Source organism: Chionomys nivalis, chromosome 4 (assembly GCF_950005125.1).
Source record: "Chionomys nivalis chromosome 4, mChiNiv1.1, whole genome shotgun sequence".
Lineage (NCBI taxonomy): Eukaryota > Metazoa > Chordata > Mammalia > Rodentia > Cricetidae > Chionomys > Chionomys nivalis.
In genome coordinates this window covers 88314894-88335805 of record NC_080089.1, presented here as the reverse complement: position 1 = coordinate 88335805, position 20912 = coordinate 88314894, and positions in this window count along the sequence as shown.

The following is a 20912-nucleotide window of genomic DNA, read 5'->3' as shown; positions in this document are numbered from 1 at the left end:
CTGGAAATCAAATCCTTTGCTGTTATTTAGATAGTGTCATACAGTGTCTTCACCAGGAACACATTCTTCTTTGTGCACTCACAAGCAGTTCCCTATCTTCTAAAATTCTGCCATGAGATGCCAACAATCCAGTTTCCTCCTCAGACTCCGCTTTTCATTACAGTTCTCTTGTAGTCATTATTCTTATCACATTTACAGTTAATTTTGCTCTATAATCCTGAAGTTTCTAATGTCACCCACAATAGTTAGAATAAGTTTTCTCCAAACCCCTGTCTGCACTGATATTTTAAATTCTCTTTTAGAAAATTGAAGCTATTCTTTATGTGTGTTTGAGTATCTACGTTAGGGTATATTAGTATATGCTACGGTGCAGAGATACCCAGGAAGTCAGAAGATGGTGTTGGATCTCTCTGGAGCTTGAGTTTGTTTGTGAGCTGTCCAGTGTGCATTCTGGGAATCAAACTGGGATCCTTTAGAAAAGTAACAAACACCATTTTTATTTTAAAATTTCATTCATTTTACATACCAACCACAGTTCCCCTCCCTCCCATCCCTGCTTCCCCCCACCTATCCCAACCCATCCCCCATCCATTCACCAGAAAGGATAGGATCTCCCCCTTGGAAGTCCACAAAGCCTGACACATTAAGTTGGGGCAGGACCAAGACCGTCCCTGATGCATCAAGGCTGAGCAAGGTATGCCACCATAGGGTATGAGGTACAAAAAGCCAACTCAAGCATCAGGGATAGATCTTGGTCCCTCTGCCAGGCACCCCTTAAACAGAAAAAAACCACACAACTGTCTCCCACATACAGGTATGATGTGGGATTTCCCCTCTGTATTCTGTGAATACAGTTGGTTAATAATAAAAAACAAAAACAAAAAACAAACAAACAAAAAAAAAACTACGTTGGCCTCTTCATAGGGCAGAATTTAACTATGCAGAGAAAACCAAACTGAATGCTGGGAGGAAGAAGGCGGAGTCAAGGAGAAGCCATGTAGCCCTGCCAGAGACAGACGCTGGGAACTTTACCCTCTAAGCCACAACCACATGGTGATACACAGATTACCAGAGATGGTTTAAATTAATATGTAAGAGCTAGCTGATAAGAAGTTAGAGCTAGTAGGCCAAGCAGTGATTTAATTAATACAGTTTCTGTGTGGTTCTTTTGGGGCTGAGCAGCAGGAAACGAACAAGCAGCCTCCTCACAACACAGGTGGTCTAGTTTGGTATCATGCAGGCTCCCCAGCTGATGGTCTGGAGTTCGTGAGTTCCCATGAGCTCTATTCAGCTGTCTCTGTTGATTTTCCCTTCATGATCTTGCCCCCCTTCCCCCTTGCTCATATAATCCTTCCTCACTCTCTTCAGCTGGATTCCCAGAGCTTGGACTGGTGCTTGGCTGTGGATCTCTGCATCTGCTTCCATCAGTTACTAAATGAAGGTTCTATGATGACAGTGAGGGTATCCACCAATCTAATTATAGAGTTAGACCAGTTCAAGTACCCTCTCCATTATTGCTAGGAGTCTTACCTGTGGATATCCTTGTGTATTCTGGGGAATTTACTTAGCACAAAATTTCTCCCTAATCCCATAATGGCTCCCTCTATCAAGATGTCTCTTTCATTGTTCTCCCACTCTGTACCTCTCCCAACTCAACCATCTGTCTGCTCATGTTCTCCTTGACACAAGCTAGTTATTTGGGAAGAAGAAACTTTCTCAAGTGAGAAAATGTCCTTACCAGATTGGCCTGTGGGCAAACCCGTGAAGACATTTTCTTGATTAGTGATTGATGTGAGAAATTTTGTTCATCTGGGTGGTACTACCCCTGGGTAGGTGGTTCTGGGTGTATAATAAAACTAACTGAACAAGTCAGTAAGCAGCATTTCTCTATGCCTCTGCTTCGGTTCCTGCCTCCAGGTTCTGGCCCTGACTTCTCTCAGTGATGGATTGCTATCTGGAAGTGTAACATGAACTAAATTACTTTTCCTCCCCAAGTTGCTTTGGTTATGTTGTTTTGTAATAGGGATAAAAATTCTAACTAAGACACTTCCTTTACTTTTGAACTTACTTTGTTATTTACATTACTTTCTCTAATCTCATGACCCACTAACCTCTGTTATCCTCCAACTTTCCTTCTACAGTTTCCATAGGTTTTGGCATTTTTAGAATCAAAGAATATTAGGGTCTTCTTTATATTGCATATTTGATAGAGGCAGTACTGTATTATTTTGATCATGCATTAAGACACTAAAACTTTCCGCATCAATAATAATGCTCTTTTACTTTGTTATTACTCATGTGTTAACTGGATCAAGTCTTAATTCACTCCAAGAATTTCACTTTGCCTTCATAACTTGGCTGACTGGCACAGTAAGCCTACTTTTCAGCTGGTCTTAGCTTTTGACATGCCTTTCCAGTAAGCTTAATTACTTCAAGCTTTTGAAGCAAGAGGCATGTGACTCTTATGTTCTCTTGACCTTTAGAGGCAGCTGTGAGGTTAATAGGCTCCTCTGAGAGTACTGGGCCATAAGAGAACAAGAGATATGGGAGTGGCTGACTAGGAACACATAACAATTGTCAGGGACTCCTACCATCTTCCCTAACCATGCTTCAAGGACCATCAAAGCAAACACAGTATCAAAAACAAAGATCACCAATCACACATATGAAATACAAAATGACTAAAGTAGTGGAGAAATTATCAAACTGTGGTACGAAGACATGAAGAGAGCATATATTATTGGGACAATACAATAATAGACTTCCCAAAGCCATCAATTTGTAAGGCAGGAGCCATCTGTGAAGTGAAAGAGAGCAAAGAGCAGCAAATCAAGCTGCTTCTGTATTTGGGAAGCAAATTCTTCTAGGTACCGACTTTATAGGAGTCTACTTAAGTTGTCCACATACTAGCAAAGACTTCCAGGTACTGACTTTACAGGTGTTCACTTAAGTTGTCCACCTGCTACCTGCAATCTTCTATAAATTGTGTGTTGCTTTACAGCATGGGACACATTAAATCCACACACCACAGAAAATGCTGGACATTTCTATAGAAACATTAAGTCCATTTGTATATAGTTTTTAAAACCCTTCAAAGGTAAATTAAATTGTTGAAAGGCATATCCATGAAATGTCAAATGTACAAAAGCCATGGTAATAATGATACTTCATGAATTTCAATAAAATTTTACTTTTATTCCTGAGAGCTCCCTGGTAACTTTTTAGCTATACCTTTAAAAGGTTAATGCATACTAATAGGTTTAGCAATAAAATATGCAGAGTACCAAATTTGAATTTGAGTTAACAGTGGGATTTAAAAGCTTTTTTTTTTTGAGACATTCTTCCCTAATACATTATTCATCATTTACCTGTATTCAAATTTCACTTTATATTTTATCTGGCAACATAGTTTTGATTATGATGAACCTATGTAAAAATATGGTGGCTAAAATATTATTAAAAATGAGAAAATAACCTCAATAGAATCCTCATACCTAATGAATTACTGCAATATAAAAATCATTAAAGTCAAAAGTAGAATCTACATCAAGAAAAGTCTTATTATATATCACTGCCATCAAAGTATGTTAATTCAATAATCTGTTTCCTTGAAAAAACTATACACATCAATTCCAGTGTAGCCATTCAGAAAATTCTCCTTGAAACTGAGTGGGGTTGCTTTGTCATTTTAAAGACACACTAGTGATGGCATCTTTGGACATGATTAGTGATCAGAGACAATGCCTCCTAGCACAGCATCTCAAGAACAACATTTTTTTTTTAACATTTAAAGCTAACAGGAGGCTAGTGTGTGAAGATGTGAAGACACCCCCCCCAAAAGGGGGGAAAAGGCATCAAAGAAAGAAGTAACACTGTACCCTAAGCATTCCCTGAAAAAATAAACCACAGTCTCTGGGGAAAATGGCTGATTTAAACAAAAGGAGGAAAAGTATGATATCAGAAAAGAAATCTGAGGAAATGATGTGGAAATGTCGCTAAGATACTAGAGTAAAATTCAAGAGACCTTCAAAGGTTTATATAATAGTAATGGATCATAAATCATTAAGTAAAATCAGATTTTGTGAGTCTCTTTTGAAAACATCAGTTTGAGATATATAGACATATTATAATATAATAAATAGATGGACAATAGATGATAAATAGATGATAGATCATGATATAGATAGTAGGTAGATGAATGAAAATAGATGATAGATGATAGATAATAGATAGATGGATAGATAGATAGATAGATAGATAGATAGATACAAATTAATTCACGCTAAAAAGCCTGAAGAGGTGATAAACAATCTAAAGAGAAATACATAGACAATACAGGACCCCTTCTCCCCAGAAAAGGACTAACTATCCTCTTTTGTAGCAAAATGTACAAATGATCTAGCTTTTTTGTCTTACAAATTTTATAAATTGCAAGATGGTCACAGGCAAAGGGTGTGGATCAAGGAGAAATCAGAAAAACTAGATTTCTTTCTTAAACCTCTCCAGGTTTTGTCAAACTGCAAACAAATCTTTTTTTATTTAGCAATTTGTTTCTGAATCAATCTCATTACCCCTCAAGGAAACTTCTCCTTTCAACAGGCAGAGATTGTTATAGAAAAGTAAAAGGAATCAAAATGCAGAGTTGTGAAGCCCAGTCCCAAATGATACATCTACAATAGCACACCTGCACCTAAGGCTCAGGGATCACTGTGAAAGAGGGATGCGAAAGATTTTAAGAGCAAGAAGATGAGAGAATTTTTTATGAGACCGTGAATACTAGGAATGTCAGAAGGTACACCCATAAAGACTCACCAGCATAACTGACTAAACACGAGCTGAACAAGGATGCTGCCAGATAGACAAGCTAACAATGAAAAGCTAAGATGGAAGGGGGAGAGCTCAAAAGGCTTTAGCCCTAGACTAAGTAGACAAAGCAAGTAAGGAATGCTGAAAGTGAGAGAAATAGTTTTTTCCCAGGGAAGAGAACAACAATCACTTATCCAGTACCAAATCCAATACCAAACGGTTAGCATGGCTGTATTTATGTAGTTACGAACACACACACACATACTTGAGTGTGCACACATACATATGCACATGCACACGCACATATAATAGAAAATAATAAAAACTTGGAAAAGGAGCTTTAACAGAGTTTCACATTAGACATGTTTTGAAATCTAAATCTCAGGGCTCAGGGTAGGAGGCTGCCTTATGAATTGTTTTCCAGAGAACCTCCAGAGGCTCTCAAACAGAACAAGCCATTCCCATTGCTCTTGGTTGCCTACCAGAACTATATAGGAAGATTCCATTACTGAAGACATCCCATGTTTTGGAAAAAACAGAGAGAAATCAAGTTGAGTCTGATTTGGAAGCATCTTCACGCTGGCTACCATTCACATTGCTGGAAACGGATATGCATGCTGAGACAGTAGGCATCAATAGTCTCACTCAGCTGTGGATCTTTCCTGCTAAAACACAAAACTGGCAGGCGCAGTATACACACTGCTGTAACAGTGACACAAATGTTCAAGGTGTAACAAACTGATTATCAGATCCAAGACCTGCTCCATGGAATGGAAAACAAGTCTGGTTTTATAGACTTGGTCAAAGCCTATGACTAGGGAGGTCACGGCCCTATGGGACAGTCTCCTACTAGTGTTTTTTGCTAAATCTATTTGTAGTGAAACTGATGGCTATATATTTACATTTATATCCAGAGACACTCTTAGTTTTGGTCAGGGAAGTTTTTGATGGCAGTGGATGATGGTCAAAGCAGGGACTTACAACTGGTCAAAGTGTTGAAATAAGTGACTACTGAGTGATTGGCTCCAAATAAGACATCCATTTCACTCCAAGACTGAGGGAACATCACTGAAGATGCAGTAGGACTGTGTGAGCCAGGGGATGGGGAAGGATGCTATGGTACCATCTTCTGGATATGACACTACTGAGACCAGAAACACATAGTTGCTGTGATGACTTGCATAAGACCTGCACCCAAATTTATATATTATACACACACACACACACACACACACACACACACACACACACACATGTATATGTTGCGGGAGGTCCTTCCGCTCCTCCAGCCAATAGCCTCTGAGATACCAGCCCATTGGGGCGTGGTCTATCTCTTTAAAAAAGCGGCCACTTCCCTCCTCGCTCTCTTACTTCCTGCTCTGCTTCCCGGCGACTAGACTCCCTTCCTGATTGCGCAGAGGGCTGTTGTCTGGGACGGTGATCTGTAAGTTTTTCCCCTTTAAATAAATAACCATTCTATTAATCATAATTCCAAACTGGTGTGGGATTTGTTTGTGACTTACGCCTTCGCCTTCATATATATATATATATAAAATATTCTATAACTATATATAGTTTTATGTAACACAATATAATATAATATAAAAACAGAAGGAGAAGTCGGGACTCTAAGAAAGGAACTAGCTGGGAAGAAGGATTTAGAGGGACTGGGAAGGTTATGGGAGAGGAAACTGAAGAATGAATGTGATCACAGTGTGTGATATACAAGTGTGAAATTGTTAAAAATGAAAATAAATAACAAACCCCCTAAATGTTACATAAACACATATAAAATATGTTTAAAATTAGGTAAAAGTATGAAAAAGTAGAAGTGTTTTGTTACAGGAGAAATCACTGTTTATAACAGATTACCAACACTTTCAATAAAATATAATTGAATTAGTACAAAAAAATACTCTTCATACAGATTACTTGTGAGAGTTGATCCTTACTATTTATAGGATCCATACTTTGGAATTCTTTTACCTTTTAAACTTTGTCTGCGGCCTGAACATCAGTGTCTGCAGCTGTTGAACTGTTTGATGGATATATACATAGCGGAGAGAAACCTGGTGGATGCGTTCTCAGCTGTGGCAGAACAAAATCATGTTTGGCCTTCTTATGTCAGCTCTGCTACATTAAGCACATGTTCCTTTATGATTTTAGTAACTAGTTTTTGTAGTTTGTGCTTTTTACTTATGTTTTATTATTTGAAATTACCCTAAAATGCACCAATTAAGTACTTTATAACGTTCCTGGGCGTAAGAAGACTGTAAGTACATGTTCTAGATAAGCATTCCACAAGCTTGAATTTCAGTGTCATTAGTTAATGAATTGGTAAAGCATGCTATAACAGAAACCCTAGAAAAAACAAAACCAATCATGAAAGTTCTGAGCCTAGTAATTACCTGAGATGTGATCAGAGGTAAATTCTGTTATGGATAGAGGTCATGTTTATAGCAAAAGTGGCTGAAGCATGTTTTCTTTTTTCTTGTTTTTTTTTCTTTTTTTATTGAAATTTTCATTTTAATTTTTATATATATATATTTTTATTAATTTATTTATTTATTAAAGATTTCAGTCTCTTCCCCGCCACCGCCTCCCATATCCCTCCCCCAATCAACCCCCCTCTCTCATCAGCCCTAAGAGCAGTCAGGGTTCCCTGCCCTGTGGGGAGTCCAGGGACCTCCCACCTCCTTCCAGGTCTATTAAGGTGAACATCCAAACAGCCTAGGCTCCCACAAAGCCAGTATGTGCAGTAGGATCAAAACCCAGTGCCATTGTTCTTGACTTCTCAGCAGTCCTCATTGTCCGCTATGTTCAGTGAGTCCGGTATTATCCCATGCTTTTTCAGACCCAGTCCAGCTGGCCTTGATGAGTTCCCGAAAGGACATCCCCATTGTCTCAGTTCTTTGTTCATGCTCTCTCTCCTTCTGCTCCTGGTTTGGACCTTGGGTTTGTAGTCTGATGCTCCAAAATGGAACTCTGTCTCTGTCTCCTTTCATCGCCTGATGAAGGTTAATATCCAGGAGGATGTCTATATGTTTTTCTTTGGGTTCACCTTCTTATTTAGCTTCTCTAGGATCACGAATTATAGGCTCAATGTCCTTTATTTATGGCTAGAAACCAAATATGATTGAGTACATCCCATGTTCCTCTTTTTGGGTCTGGCTTACCTCATTCAGGATAGTGTTTTCTATTTCTGTCCATTTGCATGCAAAATTAAAGAAGTCATTGTTTTTTACTGCTGAGTAGTACTCTAATATGTCTATATTCCATACTTTCTTCATCCATTCTTCCATTGAAGGACATCTCGGTTGTTTCCAGGTTCTGGCTATTACAAACAATGCTGCTATGAACATAGTTGAGCATATACTTTTGTTGTATGATAGGGCATCTCTTGGGTATATTCCCAGGAGTGGTATTGCTGGGTCCAGGGGTAGGTTGATCCCAAATTTCCTGAGAAACCACCACACTGCTTTCCAAAGTCGTTGCACAAGTTTGCAGTCCGACCAGCAATGAATGAGTGTACTCCTTTCTCCACAACCTCTCCAGCAAAGGTTATCATTGTTTTTTTTTTTTTTTTTTTTTTTTTTTTTGCTTTTTTCAAGACAGGGTTTCTCTGTGGTTTTGGAGCCTGTCCTGGAACTAGCTCTTGTAGACCAGGCTGGTCTCGAACTCACAGAGATCCTCCTGCCTTTGCCTCTCGAGTGCTGGGATTAAAGGCGTGCGCCACCACCGCCCGGCTCATTGGTGTTTTTTATTTTAGCCATTCTGACAGGTGTAAGATGGTATCTTAAAGTTGTCTTGATTTGCATTTCCCTGATCGCTAAGGAAGTTGAGCATGACCTTAAGTGTATTTTGGCCATTTGAACTTCTTCTGTTGAGAATTCTCTGTTCAGCTCATCGCCCCATTTTATAATTGGGTTGATTAGCCTTTTACGGTCTAGTTTCTTGAGTTCTTTATATGTTTTGGAGATCAGACCTTTGTCAGTTGTGGGGTTGGTGAAGATCTTCTCCCAGTCACTGGGTTGCCTTTCTGTCTTAGTGACAGTGTCCTTTGCTTTACAGAAGCTTCTCAGTCTCAGGAGGTCCCATTTATTCAATGTTGTCCTTAATGTCTGTGCTGCTGGGGATATACGTAGGAAGTGATCTCCTGTGCCCATATGTTGTAGAGTACTTCCCACTTTTTCTTCTATCAGGTTCAGTGTGTTCAGACTGATATTGAGGTCTTTAATCCATTTGGACTTGAGTTTTGTGCATGGTGATAGATATGGATCTATTTTCATTCTTTTACAGGTTGACAACCAGTTCTGCCAGCACCATTTGTTGAAGATGCTTTCTTCCTTCCATTGAATACTTTTAGTTCCTTTATCAAAAATCAGGTGTTCATAGGTTTGTGGGTTAAAGTCCGGGTCTTCTATTCGATTCCATTGGTCGACTTCTCTGTTTTTATGCCAATACCAAGGGTGAACAATCTCAATAGACCTGTTAGTCGCGAAGAATTAGAAGCTGTTACAAAAAACCTCCGTTCCAAAAAAAGCCCAGGACCAGATGGTTTCAATGAGGAATTCTACCAGAACTTCCAAGAAGAGCTAATACGTATACTCCTTAAGGTATTTCACAATATAGAAACAGAAGAGTCATTGCCGAATTCCTTTTATGAAGCTACAGTCACCCTGATACCAAAACCTCACAAAGACTTAACCAAAAAAGAGAATTACAGGCCGATCTCACTCATGAACATCGACGCAAAAATTCTCAATAAAATACTGGCAAACCGAATCCAAGAACACATTAGAAAAGTTATCCATTATGATCAAGTAGGCTTCATCCCAGAGATGCAGGGCTGGTTCAACACACAAAATTCTATCAATGTAATCCATCATATAAATAAACTGAAAGAAAAAAAAACATATGATCATTCCATTAGATGCTGAAAAAGCATTCGACAAAATCCAACACCCCTTTATGATAAAGGTCCTGGAGAGATTAGGGATACAAGGGTCATACCTAAATATAATAAAAGCTATTTACAGCAAGCTGACAACTAACATTAAATTAAACAGAGGAAAACTCAAAGCCATCCCACTAAAATCAGGAACACGACAAGGATGTCCACTCTCTCCATACCTCTTCAATATAGTGCTTGAAGTTCCAGCAATAGCAGTAAGACAACATAAGGGGATCAAGGGGATTCGTATTGGAAAGGAAGAAGTTAAGCTTTTGTTATTTGCAGATGATATGATAGTATACATAAGCGACCCCAAAAACTCTACCAAAGATCTCCTACAGCTGATAAACACCTTTAGTAATGTGGCAGGATACAAGATCAACTCCAAGAAATCAGTTGCCTTCCTATACACTAAGGATAAGGAAGCAGAGAGGGAAATCAGAGAAGCATCACCTTTCACGATAGCCACAAGTAGCATAAAATATCTTGAGGTAACTCTGACCAAGGAAGTGAAAGATCTATTTGACAAGAACTTTAAGTCTTTGAAGAAAGAAATTGAAGAGGACACCAGAAAATGGATGGATCTCCCTTGCTCTTGGACTGGGAGGATCAACATAGTAAAAATGGCAATTCTACCAAAAGCAATCTATAGATTCAATGCAATCCCCATCAAAATCCCATCAAAATTCTTCACAGCCCTTGAGAAGACAATAAACAACTTTATATGGAAAAACAAAAAACCCAGGATAGCCAAAACACTCTTATAAAATAAAGGATCGTCTGGAGGCATTACCATCCCTGAAGCATGTTTTCAAATGAGGGAGAAAACTGATCTTTGACACCAGCCAGGGAATCAGATCAGTGTCTTGCTCAGCCATTATCAGAGAAACTTCCTCTTGCAGTAGATGGGAATAAAAACAGGCCCACAATAGGACAATGTGTATTGAGAGACCTTGGAACCCTCAGCCCTAAATGGGATGGATTTCTTCACTAAATCCCTCACTTCGGGTCTCACAGACCCCTCCATTAGGGGAGGTGGAAAAAGTGTAAGAACTAGAGGGGATGCAAGACAGGGAAACAAGACCTTCTGAGCACAGCACAATGCACACACATACGAACTCACAGAGAATGGCTGCATGCACACAGTCTCTGTGGGTCTGTGCCAGGGTAATGAGAGGTGCTGAGAGGGGAAATGGTTATAAGCTCCCATTCCTAGCCCAGAAGCTGTCTTCAACTGGTAACTTCTAGTAAACAAAAAATTAGCTTTTTTTTTCATGGGCACCTCACTGGGCTTACATACAACTGTTAGAGGCAAGCCTCATGCTCTGCAGTAGATGGCCAACATAAAATGAACTCAACACGGCTGGGCGGTGGTGGCTCATGCCTTTAATCCCAGCACTCGGGAGGCAGAGGCAGGCGGATCTCTGTGAGTTCAAGGACAGCCTGGTCTACAAAGGGAGTTCCAGGACAGGCTCCAAAGCTACAGAGAAACCCTGTCTCGAAAAACAAAAAAAACAAAACAAAACAAAACAAAAAAATGAACTCAACACGATTTTTGAAGGTTGTTTTGCCTCATAAAGTTTTATCAGGGCTTTGTTTTTTATTACCTTACATACTCTTTGTATATATATTATGGTTTTTTGGTTTGTGGTTTGTTTTAATTGAAAATTTCCACCTCCTCCCCTCCTCCCACTTCCCTCCCCTCCCCCCACTCCCTGTCCCCCTCCCTCTCCAGTCCAAGGAGCAGTCAGGGTTCCCTACCCTATATGGGAAGTCCAAGGTTCTCCCTGCTCTCCCCAGGTCCAGGAAGGTGAGCATCCAAACAGACTAGACTCTTAGTTTGTGTTTTTATGTGATTTCTGCATGTATGGACATATGTATCTCTGTGTTTATATATATTTCATGTGATTTTTCTTTGACTATTTTTCTTTCATTTGTTTTATCATATTCCAGTTTGGTTGGCTTTTTTTTTCATTGCTCTACTTTATTATTATTCTTTAGATGCCTTTTTTTCTAACAAGAGGATGGATATTTGAATGGGATGTGAGGTGGAGAGGATCTGAGATGAGTTAGGAGAGGAAAAATCATAATCAGATCATAGTGCAAGAAAAAAAATCTATTTTAAATAAAAGAAACAGAACTTTTTATTAATTTAGCATAGGAAAATTCATTGTCATTAGGATTATTTCACATTTTCCCCTCCAAAATGTCTGTCTTGTAAACATGTCGTCCCTCCATACCTTTACAAGGATGGCACTATGGGTCTTTCTATATCTGGGTTAGACATCCTAAGTGCCTCTGGGAATTCTACACTTGGTTGTTTCATTTTAATCCCATAATTCCCTCTTTTCTAATTTCCCATTTACATTTTGAGGAGAAAACTAGCAAGACATATTTTAAAATGTTTGGATATACATCTTCCCTGTGAATGAGAAATTATATAATCAAGCCTTCCACTTTTCCCATGATTGATGCAAGAGTCACAAATATCTGGGAAATACAGAAAGAAATGCGGTAGAAGCAAAATATGTTGTCTAAGAGAGCAGAATATCTGGCTGTTTTTCTGTTACTGGAAAAGCTACTTGACTATTATATCTCTAACTCTTTGACTTTCCGAAGCCTGAGCCATGTGCACACACATCACTGCTTCCTCGTATGTTGTACTAGGGGGTGGTTTTTAACAAATACTCCTGTTTGTACAAATGCCCATGGCAATTTAGAGTCTCAGAATCAACCAAATGTAAAGAGGAATTTATTTTGGATTACCTTAGAATGACGTCTATGATTAGAAGAAGTGCTTTTACATTTTCACCATGGGACCATACTTAACAGGCAGTTCTATAAGAAGTTGTCACATTTGTTTGTGACATCTCCATAATTGTTAAAATCAAAACCACAAAACATAAAAACGATATGACATTCTTCTTATTATCCTTTTGTGATATGTGACTACTAACACTTGAGAAATCAGTTACAACACTTCATAGATGAGGGACAAAACAGATATTTAAAAAAAAAATTCAAATAGAGCCTCCCCCAAAAATAGTCACAAAATGACGCTTGTAACTTAGATCTGTTTGCTATGGAAACTGGAGCAGGGTCTTATTGCTGGGGTCACTTTGGAGAGCGATCTGAAAAAATATGGTGTAAGTTGTAATTCTTTCTAATTAAAAAATGAGGAAAGGCCTTAGGTGGGAGGCACTGTAAGCAGCCCCGAGATTTTTTCCCAAGCCTAACAAAAGAGAGAAGGACTTGCACTGCTTGCTCCTGCCAACCTTGCATTGTTCAAGGGATCAAAATAAAGAGGCGAGAGGGTCAGGGGTGAGGGGCTCATATTTCCTCTCAACATGGTCCTGTCTCAGGCTGGGGTATTCCTGTCGCCTGTTTCTAAAAGTCTCTCAACACAAGCCCCCTCTATCCCTTTTGGGAGAGTCTCATGTAGATGGTGCTGGTGATTAATGTAAGGGGCTCACAGGAGACCTTCCTTCTTCAAATGTTTTGAACAAAAGGGTCTCTGGCAGGAACAGTTCAGACAAATACCTGCAGACTTAACTACTTAGAGAATATAGTGGGAAAAACTGTGTTTTCTGCCCACACCACCTCTCCCCTCACAAATCAGACTTGATAAATGGGAGGCTGCCTTCCATTCTTGTTCCAGACCATCATCAGACTACTCACTTAATGCTCAGTTTATTTATGAGTGGTACAATAGTTGATGTCTATCTTATTTTCAGGATTTCAAAGAGAAGGGACCCTAGAACTGAAGTTTGAGTTTTACTTAATCACAAAAGAAAAAGAGTGATAATCACGTTATTAAAAATCATATTTAAACTCGCACATATAATGTGATTTAAATGTTACAAATTACAAGAAAATGGTGAACTTTTTTTTCTTGTAACATTGGAAATGACTAAGTAAAAGGCACCCAAATACATATTTCAAAGTTTGCCATCGTCATGCTTTCTTTCATTGACTTGCTAGAATTCTCAGGAGATTATTAAAGATATTAATGAAAATCCAAAAGTGCCATAAAAAGATTCTTTTCTGAGTATATACATCTCGGTGAAATTAAATAGGTTGTGGTGGTTATTTCTTCCAGTGATTTGGGACAGTGAAATAAGACATAGGCTCCAGCCCTAAGCACTATCAGGGGTCCAATTTCTGGAAACCCTAATGCCTAACGCCTAACCCATAGACGTACTGATTAAGGCAGTGGCTGGCCAATTCCACACTGCTTCGACTAATGAGCCTACAGAAAACTAGGAATTATCAGTTAAGGCTGTTCCTAAGCTGTCTCCCTGGCTCCCCCTCCCCCGCAGTAGATTGGCCACATGACTTTTCTCTCTAGCCTGTAGTTCAGTGCAGCTTCCCTCAAAATAGCTGGCTTCTAGTTAACATACATTTGTCGTGGAGGAAAAAGAGAAACGAAAAGAGGTCATTTTAAATGGTGCGCTCTGTCAAATGTCACCCCTTTTCTGTGTGTACACAGAGTTTTCTACAAATATACTTCAAATAATTGGTTTTTTTTTTCATGTCCTTTCAATTTCTGTGTTTCTAGGCTTTCCAAAGTAGAACATTCCAGATGCCCTCACCCTTGAAATGCAAACCACAGCTATGAAACAAGGCTAGCAATGCTGACCAAACTGAAGAAACTTTGAGAAAAACCCAGAATTCTGATTAAACTCACCAAGGGAAGTAGGAGTGAATTAGTCGCATACGGTATCAAATAAAAATAAAGAATATTTAAAAGATTAATAGATATATTTTGAAACTACAATAATTGTACCTTTTGATTATTTTATCAAGGATCATTACCTAATTTAAAGTTCTGACACAATATTCTCATTTTTCTCCCCAAAAAGAGTTCTTTGAATACTTCAGGGTAAGTGCTCCTCTGGCCTTCAGACTTCTCTGCCACTCACTCCTATTTTTGTTTTTCTTTTTCTTATCTGTACTCTTTCTGTTTTAGGTTAAGTGTTGTCAGGTGGAAGAAACCTGGAGGATCCTGAAGGTTGGAAGCAAACTTGCAGGATATTGTTCTGGAATGCGCTCTCTTTTATCTGCTGTGTGCTTCCAGGCAGCTATGGAACTTCTCTATGCCGCATCCATCACACACAAAGTAGGGATCAGAACAGCACTCACATTGGAGACTTAATTAGAGCATTGCCTTGTTAATTTAGGTAGAGTGCTTAGAACCTTATCACCAGAGTCCTGTATATGCACACATTCACACGACAGACTCCTCAAAGACATGGTATCTATTTTTCCTTTAAAAACAATCTTGATTTTTTTTTTATTTTGGTGTAAAGCAGAAACTACCTTGAAGTGAATACTGAAAGAAGGAAATACTTCATTATTCAATATATTGTTATGATTAGAGATTTCCCTATTTGATACTAGTTGAGCATATTTTTGCTCTCCATTTTGGCTTCAAGTTTCTCTGTGATTGCCACTTACAGAGAGTTAAACAATGGGTCCGCATCTGGAACTCCAGCAGAAGAAGGATGTTTTTTGTTTTGTAAGTTAAGTGAATCTATTTGTTAATGTGCATCCTCTCCCTTCACAAATACCATATTACATTACCTAGAAATGGCTGGACAAAAAAATATTATTTTTTCAGGAGTATTTATTTAAAAATTCCACGTTCAGTGCCCATGTTGTAAGTCAGTATGCCCGTGTTGTAAGTCAATATGCCCTTGTTATAAGTCAGTATGCCCGTGTTGTAAGTCAGCATGCTCCTTTTTAGAAGCAAACTCTCTTAGCTACCGAGACTGCACTGGATGATGCAGCTCATTGAAAGAGTCAAGCTTTTTTTTTTTTTTTTTTTTTTTTTTTTTTTCCTGAATGTTGGATGAAATAGAAGAAAACCCAAGAGACGAAGATGACCATTATCAAGTTCTTGGCACAACTAAGATGGTATGGGACTAGATAAGGGGTGAGGAAAGGGAAGAAATTGTCTTTAAAATAGTATTCCACATCCCAAAGTCTTGTACTTGTCTCACCCATGCCCCTCTCTTACACACACGCACACACACACACACACACACACACACACAGGAGCATGGGCAGAACAAGCAAAAAAGAAGCAAGGAATTCACCCAGCCAAAATATCCCAGTTTTAACTTAAATTTGGAGCCCAGAGAAACACGGCCCACCAAATCAACTAAGCAGGCCTCATGGACTCACAAAGATTGAAGCAGCAATCATGGGACCTCTGTGGGTCGGCACCAGGTCCTCTGCATATGTTTATGGCAGAAGCCAGCTTGGTATTTTTGTGGGACTCAGAGCACTGGCAGTGGTTTGATCTCTGATTCTTTTGCCTGCTATTGGGACTCTTTTCCTCCTACTGGGTTGCCTTGTCCAGCGTTTACATGAGGGCTTTCCACTTGTCCTATTGTATCTTGTATTGTGTTTGGTGCTGTCTCTTGGAAAACTGCTCTTTTCTGAAGAGAAATGGAGGAAGAGTGGATATAGGGTAGGGGGGGACCAGGAGGAGTGGAGGGATGAGAAACTGTGGGCAGGATGTAATATACAAGAGAAGAATCTAATATATACATATACATATATATATAATATATTACATATATATATTATATATACTCTCCCAGCAATTTTTTAAAATACTGGAATTTTATAATATTTAAGTAAGTTGCTTTAAAAGGTAATCTTTGAAGTTAAAAACTAAAGATTAGTTTCTTAAGGAGAAAATTGAGAAGTAGTAACATTTATCTATACAAATGAGCTCTGGTCATGCAAGGACAATAATGACAGAAACATGTCTAAATGTCACGATTATTGCAGTATTAGGAACATTTGGTCTCTACTTGTATTTGTGTTGCATCTGCTCATTTGTAACATCACTATCGGCGAATGCCTTTGTTTGTACTGCACGACTACAGCCTTGGTATGCAGGCTCCTCTGGACACCTTTAAAAGGAACTTCCTTTATCCTCAAGCTGTCATCACGTACTTATTAAGCATTTTTCTTTACGCAGTATAGGTTATTAGTTTGAAGACTGGAATTGACAGGATTCTTAGAATTATGAAGTAGAGAATCGTAAGTTAGTAACTAAATCAAGAAATGTAGTATTTTCATTGCACAAGATTGACTATCAACAACTGGCTACAAGAGTCCTTTTCTGATATTTCTTTCTTAGCCCATTTATCATCTGTATATAGAAAAAGTACTGATTTTTTTTAGTTAATCTTGTATCCTGCCACATTAGTGAAGGTGTTTATCAGCTGTAGGAGCTTTCTGATAGGATTTTTCAGGTCATTTATGTATACTATCATATTGTCTGTAAATAGTGAAAGTTGGACTTCTTCCTTTCCAGTAAGTATCCCCTTAATCTTTGTTGTCTTGTTGCTCTGGTTAAAACTTTGAGTACTATATGGAGAAAGTGGACAACCTTGTCTTCTTCTGATTTTAGTGGAATTTCTTTGCGCTTCTCTCCATTTAGTTTGATTTTGGCTGTTGACTTGCTGTATATTGCCTTTATTATGTTAGGCATGTACCTTATATCCCTGACCTTTATCATAAAGGGATGTCAGATTTTGTTAAGGCTTTTTCAGAATCTGATGAGATAATCATATGGTTTTTTTTTTTTTTTTTTTTTTTTTGTCTTTCAGTTTGTTTATATAGTGGATTGCATTGACAGATTTTCATGTCATGAACCATCCCTGTACCTCTGGGATGAAGCCTACTTAATAATTGTGTGATGTGGGATTCCCTTCTTTATGCTGTGAATATCATTGGTTAATAAAGAAACTGGCTTAGGCCTGTGACAGGGTAGAGTAGAGTTAGACAGGGAAACCTAAACTGAATGCTGGGAGAAAGGAGGCAGACTCAGAGAGAAGCCACGGAGCCACTGCCAGAGATAGACATGGTGAAACCTTGCCGGAAGGCCAGGAACCTCATGGTAAAATATAAAATAATTAGATGGGTTAATTCTAGATGTAAGAGCTATCTAGCAATATGCTTAAGTAATTTACCAAGCAGTGATTTAATTAATACAGTCTATGTGGATACTTAGGTAGTCTAGGCAGCCAGAAAACAAACAAGTGGCCCCCTTACTACAATTGTAGATGATTTTGCAAATGTGTTCTTGGATTCAGTTTGCCAGTAATTTATTGAGTATTTTTGCATGGATGATCATAAGGGAGGTTGGTTTGTAATTCTATTTCTTAGTTGCGTCTTTGTATGGCTTGGATACCAGGGTAACTGTACCCTTTTTAAAAAGAGTTTGGCAATGTCCCTTCTGTTTCTATTGTGTAGAATAAGTAGAGGAGTATTGATATTAGCTCTTCTTTGAAATTCAGGTAGAATTCTGTGCTGAAACTATCTGGCTCTGGGATTTTGCTGGTTAGAAGGCTTTTAATGACTGCCCATCCCAAACAGTTTCCCCTCCACCCTTTCCTCCCATTCCCTCTTCCCATTTCCCCTCCATACCATCTACTCCCCCAATTCATTCCTCCTCCCTTCTGTTAAGAAAGGGGCAAGCCTCCCATGTATCAACAGCATGGTATATCAAGTTGTGGTAAGACTAAGTATCCCCACACACTCTGCATGCCCTTGTTTTTAGAATTTAGGCTGATCAAGGCAATCCTGTAGAAGTTTCTGTCCTGCCCAGTTCCACAGCCATTTAGTGATGGAGGAGGGTCATCTTTCTATCTGTTGCTTTCATTGGTTAATTAATAAAGAAACTGCTTGGCCTTTGATAGGACAGAAAATTAGGTAGGCGGAGTAAACAGAACAGAATGCTGGGAGAAAGAAGCCGAGTCAGGCAGTCGCCATGATTTTCCCACTCCAGAAAGACGCAGGTTAAGATCCTCCCTGGTAAGCCACCTCGTGGGGCTACACAGAATATCAAAAATGGGTTAAATCAATATGTAAGAGCTAGACAATAAGAGGCTGGAACTAGTGGGCCAGGCAGTGTTCAAAAGAATACAGTTTCTATGTAATTATTTCGGGTAAAGCTAGCCGGGCGGCAGAATGCAGTCTGCTGCAGCTCCATCAACAGAGTGGCGTGCAGGCGGCTGGGTGCCAGGAACTTAGCCCACCGCTCATATTACAACAGAGTGGCACCCAAACCAGCTTACATGCCAAACAGATAGTAACATATTTCAGATGTGTTTTATTTGTTTATAAGTACAAAAACTTAGTAACTTTAGTCTATGACATAGAGTTTGGAGACAATTGTCAAAAGTAAATAAGACTAAAATTAAGAAAGTCTTACCAAATCAACTGGCATCTGAGTTCCTATTTAAACACTCCACAGTGAAGTAACAAGGTTCTTATGAGGTCTAAGCTCTGTTGACTGGTCCAAGACTCTAATTGAAACTGAAGAAAATATGGACTTATAACTGAAGTAGATTATGTGACATAAAGGACCATTCATAAAGGACGCCAGCTATGACATAAACCTGAACACAGTCTTGATGAAGACTCCAACAGTGTGTCTGTAGTTTGTAGGCAGATGTCTACAATGAGAGCTCAGGAAGAACACTCATAAATCAACACACTTCTGAAAACATTGTTAAGGTTCTGGCATGTTAAAATCACTATCATGTCCTTCAACTTCCCTAAAATTAGAAACAAACCTATTTTATAACTTCTTGACAGAGTTGAAATTACTTACAAATTCAATGATTTTTTAAAATAATAAAATTTTGTAGTCTAAATGCTTTCTAGACCTTTTAGTATTTTCTTGATTACTTCATTATTTCTTCTCATGCTAACTAAAATTATTTTCTTATTCAACCAAGTCACCCTAATGCAGTTGTCTGACTTCTGAGTCTTACAGTTAGCTGTGGAACTAAGTTTCTTGATTGTAAGATGAGCACATACTGTCACCATAAATAACAGTACACTGGGAAGCAGGTATGTCACCCACTTAAAAGTATGATACAAAAGACAGTTTCAAACATTTGTTGTTTTGTTTCTGTTCAACTAGTCTGGATATCCTGTTAAGATGCTTCAACTTCCTGTAATAGAGATTGAAATCATTTTTCTAAGAAAATGTGTCCCTCTTGGTTATTTAATATAGCAGAACAATAGCAGAATAAAATACCAGTGGAATATTTGATAATTTTTTATTGAGGAAACAAGGAAGTTAGGATGAAATATAGTACTCTTCAAGTTAACAGGAAAATACACTTTCAGATTCACCTAAAGATCGTCTACCATCTATCAAAAAAAATCTTCAATTTTCAAAAGCCTTCGAAAGACCTCCTGGGACTGTAAACAAAGGCTATATTGTATCCGTGGCTGAAGCTTGTTAAGTGGCTCATGAATAACACTAAATGCATCCTTCCCATAAATCTCCTTGATGTAGGACTCCTGTTACAAGCCACAGACTTCACTGGCATCCATCATAAATGAGGAGATGGGAGATTTGCAACCTGCATCTCAATAACCAATCCCAGCATAGTCTCCATGTGAATCTCTAACACTGCAAGTCAGGAAGGGAGAAATGCTGGCATTTCCCGCCCCCCTTCAATGCAATGTGTTGGATATACATTTAATGTACTGTGGGAAGTAACTAAGGCTTACATTTGTAGCACTTCATTCAAAGGAACTGAAAAGAATGAGGCCATGGAAATTAATTGCAGTGATTATAGTCTCTAACTCTCTTTTAAATAATTTTAATAATAATTTTTCCTTTTGAAATTATAATACAATTACATTGATTCACCATTTCCTCTTTTCAACCCCTCTAGGCACCTGCTTATCTCTCACAAATTCATAGCTTCTTTTACTTTAATTTACTTTATGTGTGTGAGTTCCAAAATATATGCAGCATGCTCATACCAGATGATGTTTGCTTAGCAAGGTGTCAGTTGTAGGTTCTCCATGAAGAGCCATGACTTTACTAGTCGTGGGTATTTGACTATGTTTGTATTATCAGGCATGATTTCCCACTTGTTGAGCAGGCCTTAAGTCTTATTAGAGAAATATTAGTTACTGTCAAAGTATGCCTAACACTATTGTACCCTTATGCATAGAATTATAAGTACCTTATGCATATTAATATTATTTAATTTTTCTAGAAGTCAGGTAATATCGGTATATAAGCAATAGTGCCTTTTTTTTTTTTTTTTTTTTTTTGATTTTCGAGACAGAGTTTCTCCATAGCTTTTGGTTCCTGTCCTGG